The 14,093-nt window shown below is 37.3% G+C and overlaps 1 protein-coding gene across 1 annotated transcript in view; it reads left to right on the forward strand.

Moving 5' to 3' along the window:
* The window catches only part of LOC139148141 (uncharacterized), a 190,109-nt gene that overhangs the window by 1,987 nt on the left and 174,029 nt on the right, over positions 1-14,093 (forward strand). Inside the window, exons 2-3 of the mRNA XM_070719450.1 lie at positions 10,721-10,858; positions 11,076-11,450. The gene's annotated coding sequence lies outside the window, so the exon portion shown is untranslated. The remainder of the gene's footprint in view (positions 1-10,720; positions 10,859-11,075; positions 11,451-14,093) is intronic.

The raw sequence follows: 14,093 nt of genomic DNA on the forward strand, positions 1-14,093 counted from the left end.
TCTGTGGTGGGACCGTGCCTTTAACATATGACGACCATACATCTTGCTATCGGTCGCGTTCAAACTTGTACCCTCTAAAAACCGAAACCTTGGTTACCGTTGTGAAAAACTTGCCTCTTTTCCTGTATATCGACGGATAAGTACCAAACCCCCAAAGGCTACAGCCAGAATGAAACCAAAAAAATCGCATGATGTTTGGCGTTTGTGTACGATAAAGGACTATATATGTGACGGAATGCGCGCAATCGAGCGGCACCGGTGAACCCAACCATAATATATCTTCATTCAATCGGACATATACAAGTTTATCCAGGAGAAGCATACCCTTTGGTATGTATATTACAGGCTCGTATCATCACATTCTTTCCCCTCTAAATGGGAAACTAATGTTCGATTTATCATCCATGATCGAAGAATATAACGTCTTAGAATGAGTAGCTTTGATCACAAACTCCAAATTCCACCATATTGTTTGAGTTCGCTCAACGAGAACGCCGATCTTATGGCAACAAATTTATTCAAAGGGCGTGACTTCTATGTGTTTCAAGTGGTTGGCTGAAAGTGATTTCTTGTAACCTCTTGAATTTTCTCTTCGAAGCAGATATAATCCTGGGAAAATAATTTGTCCCATTATATGTTTGCTTTGTATTGAAATGCGCTTAATGGGTAAAATTCTCAGCGAACGGAGACTGACCTATTGTTATGGTACATTAAACGCCGGGGGCATTGTTGTCTGCATTGGTAAATGCAACGTGACCTTGCCGCGAGGGTTCAAAGTTCATGACCTTAGACTGGACGTTGTAAGTCTTAAATGAAACTGGTTTACGATGAATTATGCAAAGCTCTATCTGAAATATCATTTCTGGGATGTCAAAAGAGACACCAGCGGTCAGATTGTGAAATGCACGACAATACAATACCGTGGAAAACGAGAATCGGTCACTTTATCAAGTGCTATTCATAAGCTTGGCGTGTGTGTGTCATATCACCTAGTAAGATTTGCATTTAGTTTATCTAAAATGACATTTTACTATAAGTACCATATATCTGTGATGTAGATTTTTATTTGTCTATTTGTCCTGTTTGAATTTACCGAAAAATCGGTCGCATTAATGTACCAGTCGTCGCCAAATCGTTTGATCAAACCCTCTCGGGTCATAAAATAGTTTTACACGATGTTTGTAATTCAGAATATTTCGAACTAAAGGGCACCAAAGTTATATTAATTAATGTGAATTGTTTGTCTAGATCAGGTAATTAATCAACGTCCTTCATGGCTGAATATATAAATACATATTTACAAGTTACAACCATCCGTGATGAATTCTGAAATAACAGCAGTCGATATAACACTTTCCTGTCAGGAAGACAATTAGCCAAAACACCCTGTTCGATTGACTGGTCCATTCGCTGATGGCTTTTTTTTTCACGTTCATGATTCCATGTACTGTTTTCTGGGGTTTTGAAGAGTAGTTACAGAGTGTACGATTGATTCTCAAGTCCATCCATTGTTCAATGTAAAGTACAAGTCGGTATAGAACCCTATAAAAAGGGGCCATCAGAATAGACTACATGTATGTACAGTGACTCACTGTCACAGATATTCTTTCTTCACCCATTAATCCTTTGAGCGCCAAAGTCATTGTATTGCCTTTCGAAATATAACCAAGTAAGTTTTTTTGGTCTGATTTTTGCCAAAATTTTGATAAAACATTGAAGTCAATGAAATGTGATGTCCATTTGGTACAAAATTGTCAAAAAAATCACAAGAAATCCTTAAAAATTGGTAAAATGTTGCACTGAACTTTTGCTGGGAAAATTACAGCACTCAAAGGGTTAAATATTTGCTCTGTCAATAAGCAATATGGATTTTACCGGTATGCTTACGGTGTTTTGAGTGTTGTTGTGGTTTCAGTAATCCTTTCAGGCCATACTTTATGTTATGATATTTTATAATGATAAGTTCTAGACTGGGAAAAATTCCTGAACGTAGGTTACTCTATGGTTGTTTCTACGGGATCACGGATTAATTCGATGAATATTTCAATGAAAAACAATTGTTCAAACATTAAGGTAGTACGCGCCATGAAAATCTGAAACTTTTTGCTTAAACTTTTCGCAAGAAACTTAAAATCATTCTGAAACCAAGGATAAAATTCAGGGGTTACCATGCAAAAATTAGCACTAGGTAAAACAAGATAAACTAGATAAACAGGTTAACAAATATTTTCCGTCACTTCTTGAAAAATGGTCGCCACCTCTGCGTTAACTCTTTTGATTTTCACAAAAATTAATCGATGAAAAATGAATTGATGAAAAACTTATCCACTCCATTATTTTGAAAGTTTAAGAGTTTTAATATTTGTCCACGAGGCGCATTCTACCCTATGAATGTCAGCGTGAACTAATGCGACAATCGAGAATTGAGAATTTCGCCTTCTAGGGTAGAGCATACTTGCCTACGAATAACGAAGTAACATTTGCAAGACGAAGTTAGTCGATAATGTCATGATTAATAATTCTTAATATCTGGAAGCAATTTTTTGCGGAAGTGGTACAAAGATATTAAGTTTTCAACATCGAACAGCAACAAGTTTGTTTTCGAAACTCTCTAGTACCCCCGAAGATATCACATGATTAATCCTTATGCAACTTCAGCAGGGTTTTTCTCAACTGTACAAAGATTGCATTCATCGATTTAAGGGCCAGTAATACTAACTTTTGATGATTTTTTCGTGATTTTTAATTTGTATATCAATTGCAAGTTTTTATTCTACTCCCAAAAGAATGTTGAAACACGCCACTTTTAGCTTGTCAACATAGCGTCTATATGAAACGCACTGTCATTGTTTACATTTGAATTCTAGTCCGGACCAGAAGTCACTTGTCAACAATAATAACGCAGTTTACACACATATGGGCTGAGTTGACAAGTTGAATACTGTGTATATCAACATGTTATTAAAAACATTAGTAGTGAAAACATCGTCAAAAATTAGCAATACTGGTCCTTTAATATTTGACATGATATTTGGAACGAGTTTATTTGTGAGGCAAGACCTTCAGACAACAGTGTGTACACGGTATGCAGACTCACCTCGCTTTTTTGTAAGCCGTATATAGTCCCGCCATACTCAGCGGCGTTTCGACGGCGGTTTGAGACAATGCGACCACCTTTATCAAGGATGCATAGGCCACTGACATACCTATAGCCACTGCTCGTGTCCCGTTCAGCTAAATTTGAGGTAATAAGCGGTTCGAAATCGAAGCTTTTTAAACCTTTTCTCAAATTTTCTTCGTTTAAACTTAAATCATTCTCGTTCGCTCAAAAATAAAACCCAGGGCTGCGCATTATATATGTAATTCCACACAAACAGCAGATTAGAAAAGTATTGTAAAAAGTTAAACGTAAGCGTCCGAAAAAATAATCCTATTCTATGTGGACACCGACGCCATTACACAAATTGTTTTCGCAAATTTATATCCAACCTTATAATGTATTACAATTTTGTAAAAAAAACACATATGAAAGATTATTTTATGCTCAAAAAAGAAATGTATTAAAAAAATTGAGTATAACGGTATACATAAAGGTACTCACTTGCATTCGACCCATAACGTTAGGTCGCCGACGCTCAGTTTCATAGAAATTTGAACTCAATGTGCAATAAAAATAATACACGACAGGCTAAATCTTCCTGGTTATAAAGAAGTCTGGAGTAACTCGGCTTGTTTTCTTACAAGACTGTCACCTAAGAGCGGAGATCTGCGACAAACCTAATGGTTTTTAAAGTAGCAGAAACTTTACTTTGGTGTAGGTGCGCATAGAGGCAATTGTTAATAGGCTACATGTAGGCCTAATCGCCATTATTTTGGATCTGTTGGTAAAATACACTTCCTTTTTGCTTCCCTAATCGTGATCATATATATTTTACGTTAAAATCTTGTAATGATAGCCTGTGTGTCTGTGATATCTAATTTTTTTGTTGATCACTGAATTTTTGTCCGGATAAGAATTCATTTTTTGGCAATGGTATCGCACAATTTTCACGCGAGCCTAATTCTCTTTATTGGAAGGGGGAAAGGGCAAGATAACGCAATTGTTTTCTGGTACAAACAGAGAAAAAATCCAAAAACATTTACCGTCACTTGAGATAGTAGGGGAAAAGGGTTGTTTTATCATTCCTATATCACGTGCTACAGAAATGCCAACGTCACCTTTTATTCTTCACAACTAGTTTAAAAACTTTGTTAGTGTAGGCTTTTTCACTACTCAGGTATGTTAATGCATGGGCATAGGCTTACATACATGTAAAATCAGTTTGAACATACTTTTTAATCAGACCTGGTCAGAAAATTGTGAAAATTGCCAAAAATATGTTTCGCATTTGATTAAGTTGAAATTTATCATAATATATTACGTAAGTCAGGTCACGTGACCACAATCTGTTATTTTCCCGCCAAAATTGTATATTGCAAATAACTGAATATTCCAACCGCTAAACATCAAAATATTTAAAATATTATGACTAATTAATGTAAAATGAGATGGGAACTTGTGTTAGAACTAGTGGCAGATGCAAAATTATTGAATTTTGAATAACATTTCTTCACAAAAAACAACAAATACAATATTTCTGACGTTTTACATGAATATTTTGAATATCAGAAAGAAATATAGATAGAGTTTCATGAGTGCCATGTATTTTTGAAAGAATACGATAGATGTTGTTTCCAAAAGTGCAAAGAAAATCAAGAAAATTTAACGACTTACGGTTGGAATATTAAAATTAATAAAGACGTAAATTTTGGCGGGAAAATATCAGATTTATTTTATTTATTTATTTATTTTACTTTATTTAAACAGGATAAGTCAATTCATTTCCCACACAAGGTGTTCTATGATCTCCCATGACGTCCTGCATAAAAAGCAAAAGGTACACAACAAACAAATAAAAAACAGACACGTAGAATGAATAAAATTGACAAAAGTACATCAAAAGTGACGAGACTTAAAAACACAAAGCGTACAAATTAAACATATTTCTTCACTAAAGATTTAAAATTGCAAAGTTCTTTTTGAGATTTTATATATGAGGGTAGAGTATTCCATAGTCTTGTGCCTCTATTCAGAAATGTGTTTCTACCCTTCTGTAGGCGGGACATGGGCACAATTAATTTATCACTAACAGTAGATCTTGTAAAACGCCTGGAAGCGCTTAACAAAATAAGCTCTTGAAAATCAGTAGATAAATATGGAGGGGCAAATCTATTAAAACATTTCCAAGTCATCACAGCTAACTGTATATTCCACTGATGGTTTATAGGATGCCATTTTAGATGAGATAAGGCCAATGATGACGAAGAAAACTTTCCCCTACCAAGAACTAATTTGGCTGCTCTACTATGCAACCTCTGAATCTTTGTTTGCATTCCTTTACTGCACGTCATCCAGACAACGCCACAATACGTCATCAATGGAAAAACTAACGCTTTCACCATCAACTCACAGGTTTTCTGGTCGAGAAATTTGCGTATACGCCATATGGCTCAAAGACGTCTCGATACAGATTCGGCAATCATATTACCATGAGATTCCCAGTTTAAATATTGGTCTAACACAACACCAAGATATTTAAATTGACTGACAACATCAATTTCGATATCATTAAATTTCAAAACTAAATTTCTATTTCTGAGACGTTGAGGTGTACCAAAATCATGGACTTAGTTTTGTCAACGTTAAGGATTAATCTGTTTGTATCCATCCATTACTAACTGATATAAAATCACTGAGTAACGAGTTTTGTATTTTTTGTAAGTCATCTGCTGCATAAAACAATGCGGTGTCATCAGCATATAAAACCACTTTGCATAATTTAGTTACAGATGGCAGATCATTTACATACATCAAAAAGAAAAGTGGCCCTAAAATCGAGCCTTGGGGCACTCCAATTTGGACAGGTGATGCTTCTGACAGAGATCCATTTATATTCGTGCGTTGTGTGCGATCTGCTAGATAGTTTTTCATCCAATCAAGTTCAAGACCGTTCACGCCAAACTTTGACAGCTTTTCCAACAACAACACATGATTGACAGTGTCGAAAGATTTGGTCACGTGACTCAACTCGTCAAGATTTAGGCAGACATTTTTTTTAAAGAATTTAATAATCCCAATAATTAGACCAAATATCAATCAAATCTGGTGGTTTTTAAAGATAATTGATCATTTTCTTACTTTTGGGCTTGATGGTACAAACACCCATGCATTAACTTACTTGAGCTTGGCAACTTCGCTAACGAAAGATGTTTATTCTGGCGGGGACCCTCTCTCAACTATTGATAGCTACCCAGTGGACGATGCGGCTGTTTACAGATTAGAGAATGTCTAATGACGATTCAACGACCAAAAAAGGCTTCAATGAGTTGTTTTTGACACCTTTCATCCGTGAGGAAAATCAGTGAAGCACGCTAAACAGCTGTCTGCATCTCACTCATCCAAAATTCGTGGTAGCCATTTTGTTTACCCATGTCGGAGAAACCGGTCCAAGAATTTGACCATAGACAGTATAGAAGAGAGACAAACAAAGCATTTAGACAAATGCGAAGACAGCCTGGAATTCATAAAAGAATGATATATGGACTTACTGACAGAGTTCAACGAGCTAAAAGAATTACAAACCCTGACCTGAGTTTAACATGTTAACTTTCATGTACTGCATACGAGATGAGGCTGACACCGTAACTACCGACAGAATGCTATAATCGCCGACGTAAATATGTCAGTTTGATCATGTTAGCTCGACCGACATTACACAGCACGTGAAACTTGTGTCTACATGCACAATGCATGTATTGGCCGTCACGATGCATTTAGTAGCGTCAACTCTCCTCGATCTTCTATCGAAAAAAGGGGCCTAGTTGAGCCTCTGAGCTGAAGGCCTGGTTGCGGCGCATACTTCGTTTTCCCATGCCAGTGAGTCTGTTATTCCACAGTAAAGGTATTGCATCCGCCTATGTCACATAATGTTCATGGCAACTAATACATCCACAGGAATAGAGTAATCTTGTTGTTGTTGTTGTTGTTGTTGTTATTGTTGTTGATGGTGATGATGATGATGATGACGATAATAAAAAATATTAAAAAACAATGTGTCATTCCTTGCTGTTGTTTGTCGATGTTGTAGATAATTGTAAAAGAAAACTGTAATCGTGACAAAAAAAACGACGTAGGTCGCCCAACGTCACTCCCGTCCTATTATACAACCGGACGGGAGTGACGTTGGGCGACCTACGTCGTTTTTTTGTCACGATTACATGTACAGTTTTCTTTTATAATTATCTACAACATCGACAAACAACAGCAAGGAATGACACATTGTTTTTTAATATTTTTTATTATCGTCATCATCATCATCATCATCATCATCATCATCATCACCACCATCAACAACAACAACATAACAACAACAACAACAACAACAACAACAACAACAAGAAGATTACTCTATTCCCTGTTATACATCACTAAGCTTGGTGAACCTGGGGTCATTTAAGGTCACCATGGATGTAGATTCATAGACAATTTCAGAACGTTATTGTCCCCGCATCTATATGACCCGTCATGTAAAGAATTTAAGATGTAGGTCTACAGTTATAAATCGCGATTAAATTTCATGATTGGCCCAGATCAGAGAGTTATAAAATGTCAGGTGACGGATTTTCCTAGCAAGCAACATGTAACGGGAGCCATTAGACTAAGTTCAAGTCGGTAAATTTAAGAAAAAAAAACCGATATAATAATTTACAACATTTTCTCTCGTGTCTCTTTCTATTTCTTTCAAACCTATACGTCCAAATCAGCGATCGACCGCGTTACCTTTGAGTCTGCGCAGTAGCGAGGTACTTCTGCTGTGCCCTGTATCACGTACACCTTATTCATCGCGCTCACCCCATTCACATGTTTCATATAAAAAGAGAACGCAAATCATCATGTTCACCCAACTAAAACGTTAACAAATCACAGACTTGAACAAAGTCTATGGTATGGAGCGATATATGCATGATTTTATTTTTTGCGAAGAGATGTAGCCTACATTTCTTCCAAAAATGTGGCCTGTAACATCATGGGATGCCCTAGTCGAGGAAAGTATGGAATCGTATGAACATTAGTGAATTTCTCCCGACCGCCAACGACTCACTGTAGCCCATCTATACTAGGCCTAATGAAAGTGGTCACCATAACCAAAAAAACATTAAAAACCCAAACAAACAAAAAGTCTAAAACTTGCGATACGAATGTTTTGCCTATGCCGGGGGTGGGGGGGGGGGAGAGGGGCTAGTGAAACCAAGCTATAACTACAGGGGGAGAGTGAGAAATAATGAACTAAACTACCCTCTGATCATTTAGGTCTAAATGTAAAATTTGCCAAATGGTCACAAGTTTTTTTTGTATGAGAATCAAATGTCAGAACGTCTAAAACCGGAAAACGAAGGAGTAACAGGCTCGTCCCAAAGTTAAATTAGCATAACAGTTGACAGCGCGTACACGTTGTACGACCTTGTCTGACTTTGGCGCCTGTTGAAAGGATGGTGCCAGGGAACGCGGAGTTAGTGGTAAAGTTCATAGGTCATATCTGAGCACGGCGGTTGCACCGAGCAGACGGTTACAGCATGGAGGTAGCTACCTCCATGGTTACAGCGACTCGAAACCTTGTAAGCAATAGACGTGCTTCGGTATCTAGCGCTGCAGCGCTAGCCCGACGTTTTGGCGATTCATTTCTAACATCGGCCGGTGAAGTTGAACGCCGTAAATTTGCACCATTAGGGCCTATGGATACAAGCGCCCGGCGCCCGTACACACACAAGCGAAACGTGCGTCTCCGCACCTCTGACCCTGTCAATTATATCGATATCATCGTGTAAATATCTGATTCTGAAGGTTTGTATCAACCGCCATTCTTACCACAGGCGCTCCTTAGCTGGGTAGTCTGCTAAGTAGATCGATTTTCGGATCGATCTATTGATCCCGTAGTCGATATGCCCGCCACTGTAACCTAAATACTCAGTGCAGCCTGGGCATATCGACTAGGGATCAATATATCGATCCGGAAATCGATCTATTTAGCAGACTACCCAGCTAATGAGCGCCTGTGTGACCCCTTTGCAGACGTAAAATTTAGCGTACTTTTGATACTTTCATATCTTTAACCCTTTCACCACCGTGGTTTGGCCCAAACCAATTGTTATCAGTGGTGACTGTGGACCTGTTTACAGGGAATTGGGGATGAACGGTTAAAGTGGACGCAGCAAGTGTTTGGATTTTGGCACACACCGTACTCTACGTAGTTAAAGCAATGGCCCCTGCTTTTGTCTGGGGTTGTGGGTCGGACGGCAAATCTGGTTTTTTCCGCCCAACCCACTTCCCCATGCAAAAGCGCCATTAAAATGTAAATGTTGCCACCAACAATGAATCACAAGCATGAAGGCAATGTTTGTTGTTTATGTATATATTCCAGTACACGAAAGAAGTGTGAAGTGCCATCTATTGTGAACCCAAAGTATGTATATACCTCTTCCTTTCACCATTGCACTCTCAAGAGGCCCAAACTTTACCATAGAAAAAATGGGATTGGTTTTAACCATGGTGGAGGGACCATGCTATACTGTTGAAGTGCTGAACCCGATGGATAAACAATAATCATGACTCATGAGTTCGTTAAAGGAGACTAGCAGGGTTTTGATCCTACACAGAGGATCCTCAGCAGGATAGATGCATGCACATGTAAATTGTACTTGCTGATAGAAGTTGAATGAAAACTCAGCAGGTACTGTGGGTCCAATTATGTGGTGGCGGGGTTAAAATCATAAAAGTCAAAACCTGCCCGTAAAAGGCAGGAATCCCGCCTGAAAACACCACAGCTATGTATCATCATGTGCCTTTTTCTGTTCCTCCAAAACACATCTTGTCCTAAGTACTGACATGCAAAGTACCGTACTGTAGTATGTACTTGTAAGGCCAGTGTCAAGGTCAAGATGGTACTTTGACCTGGTCTACTACCCGAATAGTATGTCTGATAAGTTTCGGCAAGGTTTCGGCCCTCAGCTAGTAGACCTAGCTGATAGTGTGTAGCGTCTTGAAGGTTCTACCCGACTGACAGATCGTCATCATTTCCAGGGCTATTGGGTGGGAGATTGGCTGTTTTGAAATGATTCAACAAAAAAAGGAGTTTCAGCCGACCAAAGGGAATAAAATCTTCCAAGACACTGTACATTATTAGCCCACTGATCAGCATAAGCCAAGGGTAAACCAGTTGCTTCTAAAAACTATGGGAGCCGGGTACCTCTCAAAGAAAATGATTGTTTCCACAGGCAAGATTATATAGGCCCTGTGTTATGAAGGTGAACTGTCGCAAAATGCAAAACCAAAGCAAGTCGGTTGTGATACTATAGTAATTGACATTGGTTAAAATATAAATTAATAAATTCATTATTCTTGTCATGAGTTGCATGGAACAACTTAATTGCATGCAGGTATTAAAATCTACTGACACTAAACAATAATGGTAAAGCTCATTATCATGGTGTACTTTTCACACATATTGCATTTTTGACTTTCCACTTAAAAAAATATATCTTGAAGAAAAGATCCTTGATGTATACTGTTAAACAAGTTTTTTCTGCAAGACACATATTAATGTTATCTTATATATTATTTCAGCATGTAATCCGAATCCTTGTCCAAGGTCATATGAATGTGTGGAAAGACCTAATCCATTCCGGCAAACAGATCCCGACTACCTGTGTGAGTGCCAAGGCGCCTTGGAAATGGGTCCCAATTGTGATATAAACCCTTCTGGTAAACTTTCTATGCATTTTTCCTCTTCACTCGAAAATGTTTGCTTAAGCTTGTCAGATTGTCACTGTGATCAAAGTTTAGTTCCAAACATAAGAATTGTTCGTGTTTTATATGTTTCATTAAATATAAAAGTCAAATCTCTTTTCGAATTTCCGTCATTACTGCCCCACTTTATGTTCTAACTCTGTACAGAGATCATTTTTTTCACAATCCATAGTTGCCCTTCACTTCGAGACAGTAACTTGCTACGGAAGCAGCTGCACGGATCACACGTTTCAGTCCCCAAACTATCCGAACCTGTACATCCCTCGCGACGGTAATCTATACCTTGGGTACGTTCCAAGAGCACAGTCGATTACACTCACATTCTCGTCAATATTTGAAATTGAAGAACCAAAGGATGAGCTGTACATAGGCCCTGGCTTAGAGTACATCGACGCCGATATGCTAAATATCACCATACCTGGCCGAGTGTATTTTTACCAAGGCAGCCAAGCGCCAATCCCTCAAACTATTATTGGCGACACTTTTTGGGTACTTTGGCTCACGGATAAGAACATTCAAATGAGAGGGTGGCAGATGACTTGGACAAGTGAGTATATCCTTCAAAAGTAGTCAAAAAGATCCGTTGCATTAATGCTTTTTCAGTGCAGATACAGCAATTCACCCTTGATATTTTAAACATCGCATGCAGATGAATTAGATTTCTTGCTGAAGTGCAAATCCATGATAAAGATATCTCTACAGGAATCCAGTGGGAATTCCTCTACAACTTTCCAGGATTTTGATACCAATTTGGAAGATACTTCCGTGCAGGGATTTTTTGTGGTCATTGCCGTAAAATTCCTAATTCCTAATTCTGACTTCACAACATAGTGATGAATCATTTTGGGAACATTTTTTGTGTTTTTGATCATACAACAGTGTTCTGCCCAGGGCAATTACTCTTTAAATTTGGCAAAACGATAAAAAGTCACAAAAGTGATAAATATATTGTTACACAAATTAACCGCAACGCTGTTAGAAATTTCTTGGGAGAATAGTGTACAAATGTAGAAAGCTGCTCTCCTTTTCCTTGTGATTTATATGAAAAAAATCAGATCAGCTATGGCAGCTGAGAAATATAGAGTAAAGATAAGATGTGAAAGGTACCCAGACCACAGGTAATTTGCATATGAGTGATTATGATAGGTGACAAAACACCGAATTCTCAGGTGATTTGGTCATGAATCAAATGTGACAACGACAGTGTTCCCAGCAACCACAAAGGAAGGCGGTTTGGGTTAGGGTTAGATGGTCTACAACAGTTACCAGGTGGTCACTCTACTCTACAGCAGGGTTTTGTACTGGGTTGCATCAGTGTCAGATAAAATGGCAGAAAGTAGAAATTTTTATGTCAATGGAGGTATTCTTCCTCCCTTGAGGAGGTGAGGGTAAAGAATTATCGCTACATTGAATAGCTTTTGTCTTAGTGTGCCAGGGGGGCAGGCTAAATGTTATTGCAAGGCATTTTGGGGTTAAAAAAGTTGACTTCTCACCACAGGGCTTGTTTGAAATATTTTTTCTAATAAATATGTTTAACGCCGATGTAATTGTTTTCGCGGCAAAAGTTCTTTTTATCCATGAAACTAGCTAAACTAATCAATTTTTTAACATTTTAGACATTTCTAGTATGAATATCCTGTATAGCCTAAAATTTTACACTGGCTTCTATAGTCATATGTAGTGTACCTGTATATGGTCGACTGCCTATGACTTTTATGACTACCTTGGGTGGCAAATGGTTTTTAAAACCCTTTACCTGCCAAGTTCATATTTTGCCATCGGGTCAAATTGGTTAAAACAAGTGAAGCAAAATATGTTCCATATGGGGGACATACATGTATTTAACAAAGACTTTAGATTTGAAGGTCCCTGAAGACAGAGATACTGTAAACGTGATTTTTAAAGACTAAAGCTGCTATAACATAGCAAGCCAAATGATTGAAAATACATATGGTTTTGATTCAATATAGCTTTTTACTGACTTGGCAGACGGGGAAGTGATACTGTCCGGTAGGTAAAGGGTTAAGGTGGTTGGAAAGGCTAGAGCGTCAGTTATAAATTTCAACAAAACTATTAAAATATATAAGTAGTCAACATTCTCTGTGGAATAAAAAAAACTAGACATTTGGGCACAAAGGCATTGCAGAGTTACAGCCTGTTACAACTTCTGAAAACTGACCAAATAAGAAGAGGTTAGGGAGTCCTTAGTGTATTAACTATGGTAGAGGTCCCCTAGCTTTTAATAAAATGTTTGAAAAGGGAAAGTCATTATTTGCTGTTTTTCAGGAAAGTTTGACAAGGCGGTGCTGGCATTCAGAGTGAGTGACTGCTATTGTAAATGCATTTTTAGATTCTTTGAGTGTCAAAGAGGTGTCAAAAGTGAGATTAACAAAAAAAAATGCTCTATGACTTCAAAAGAGGGGTGCAAATATGGCTTGTTTTCAACATTTTTGACAGAATAACAGTTTTCCTACATAATTGTATACCAATTTAATCCAACTTTGAAATGAGATATGGACATGGAATTTTTACAGCCTATTAACAAGGTTACAGATAAGATTTGTACGGCACAATTTTCCTGTATTTGAAGTACTTTTTGAAAAATCACATTTTGAAATTTGAAAGAATTTTTAATAATTTTTTGATATATAAACCCATGTAAAATCATAAAAACAAATTTTATTTACAGTTCCTGCCGCACAAATCTTGCAATAAATAGTGTCAACATATTTATAACTAATTTGGTAATATTAATACTATCCAATTATTATTAAATTCAAATATGTAAAAAAAATATGAAAAATTAAATTTTAATATTTACTGGTGTCATATTTCAAAATCATGGCTGCAAATATACAATTTTTATATTCTTTGGAGAAAATATTAACTAAGGGAGTTATCCTGAAAATTTGAACTAAATATCTTGATTCTAACACTTGAAACTTGACATTAACTCTGAGAAAAGAATTGGTGCAAAAATAGCCTTTCCAACCACCTTAATATTATGAGAATGAAAGCATTTGATATACTTTATCATGTACACTGTCGCAATGGCTTGTACTATGAGTAGTGATATCTTGTGAGAGTCATAGTATATGTAAAGTACAGTACAGTAAAGTAAACCTTTATTGAAATCGTATCCCAATCATAAAGTACAATAAAAATTTTACAAAATCAGCAAAGAAAGAGT

The sequence above is a fragment of the Ptychodera flava genome, chromosome 13 (genome assembly GCF_041260155.1).
Source record: "Ptychodera flava strain L36383 chromosome 13, AS_Pfla_20210202, whole genome shotgun sequence".
In the NCBI taxonomy this organism is placed as follows: domain Eukaryota; kingdom Metazoa; phylum Hemichordata; class Enteropneusta; family Ptychoderidae; genus Ptychodera; species Ptychodera flava.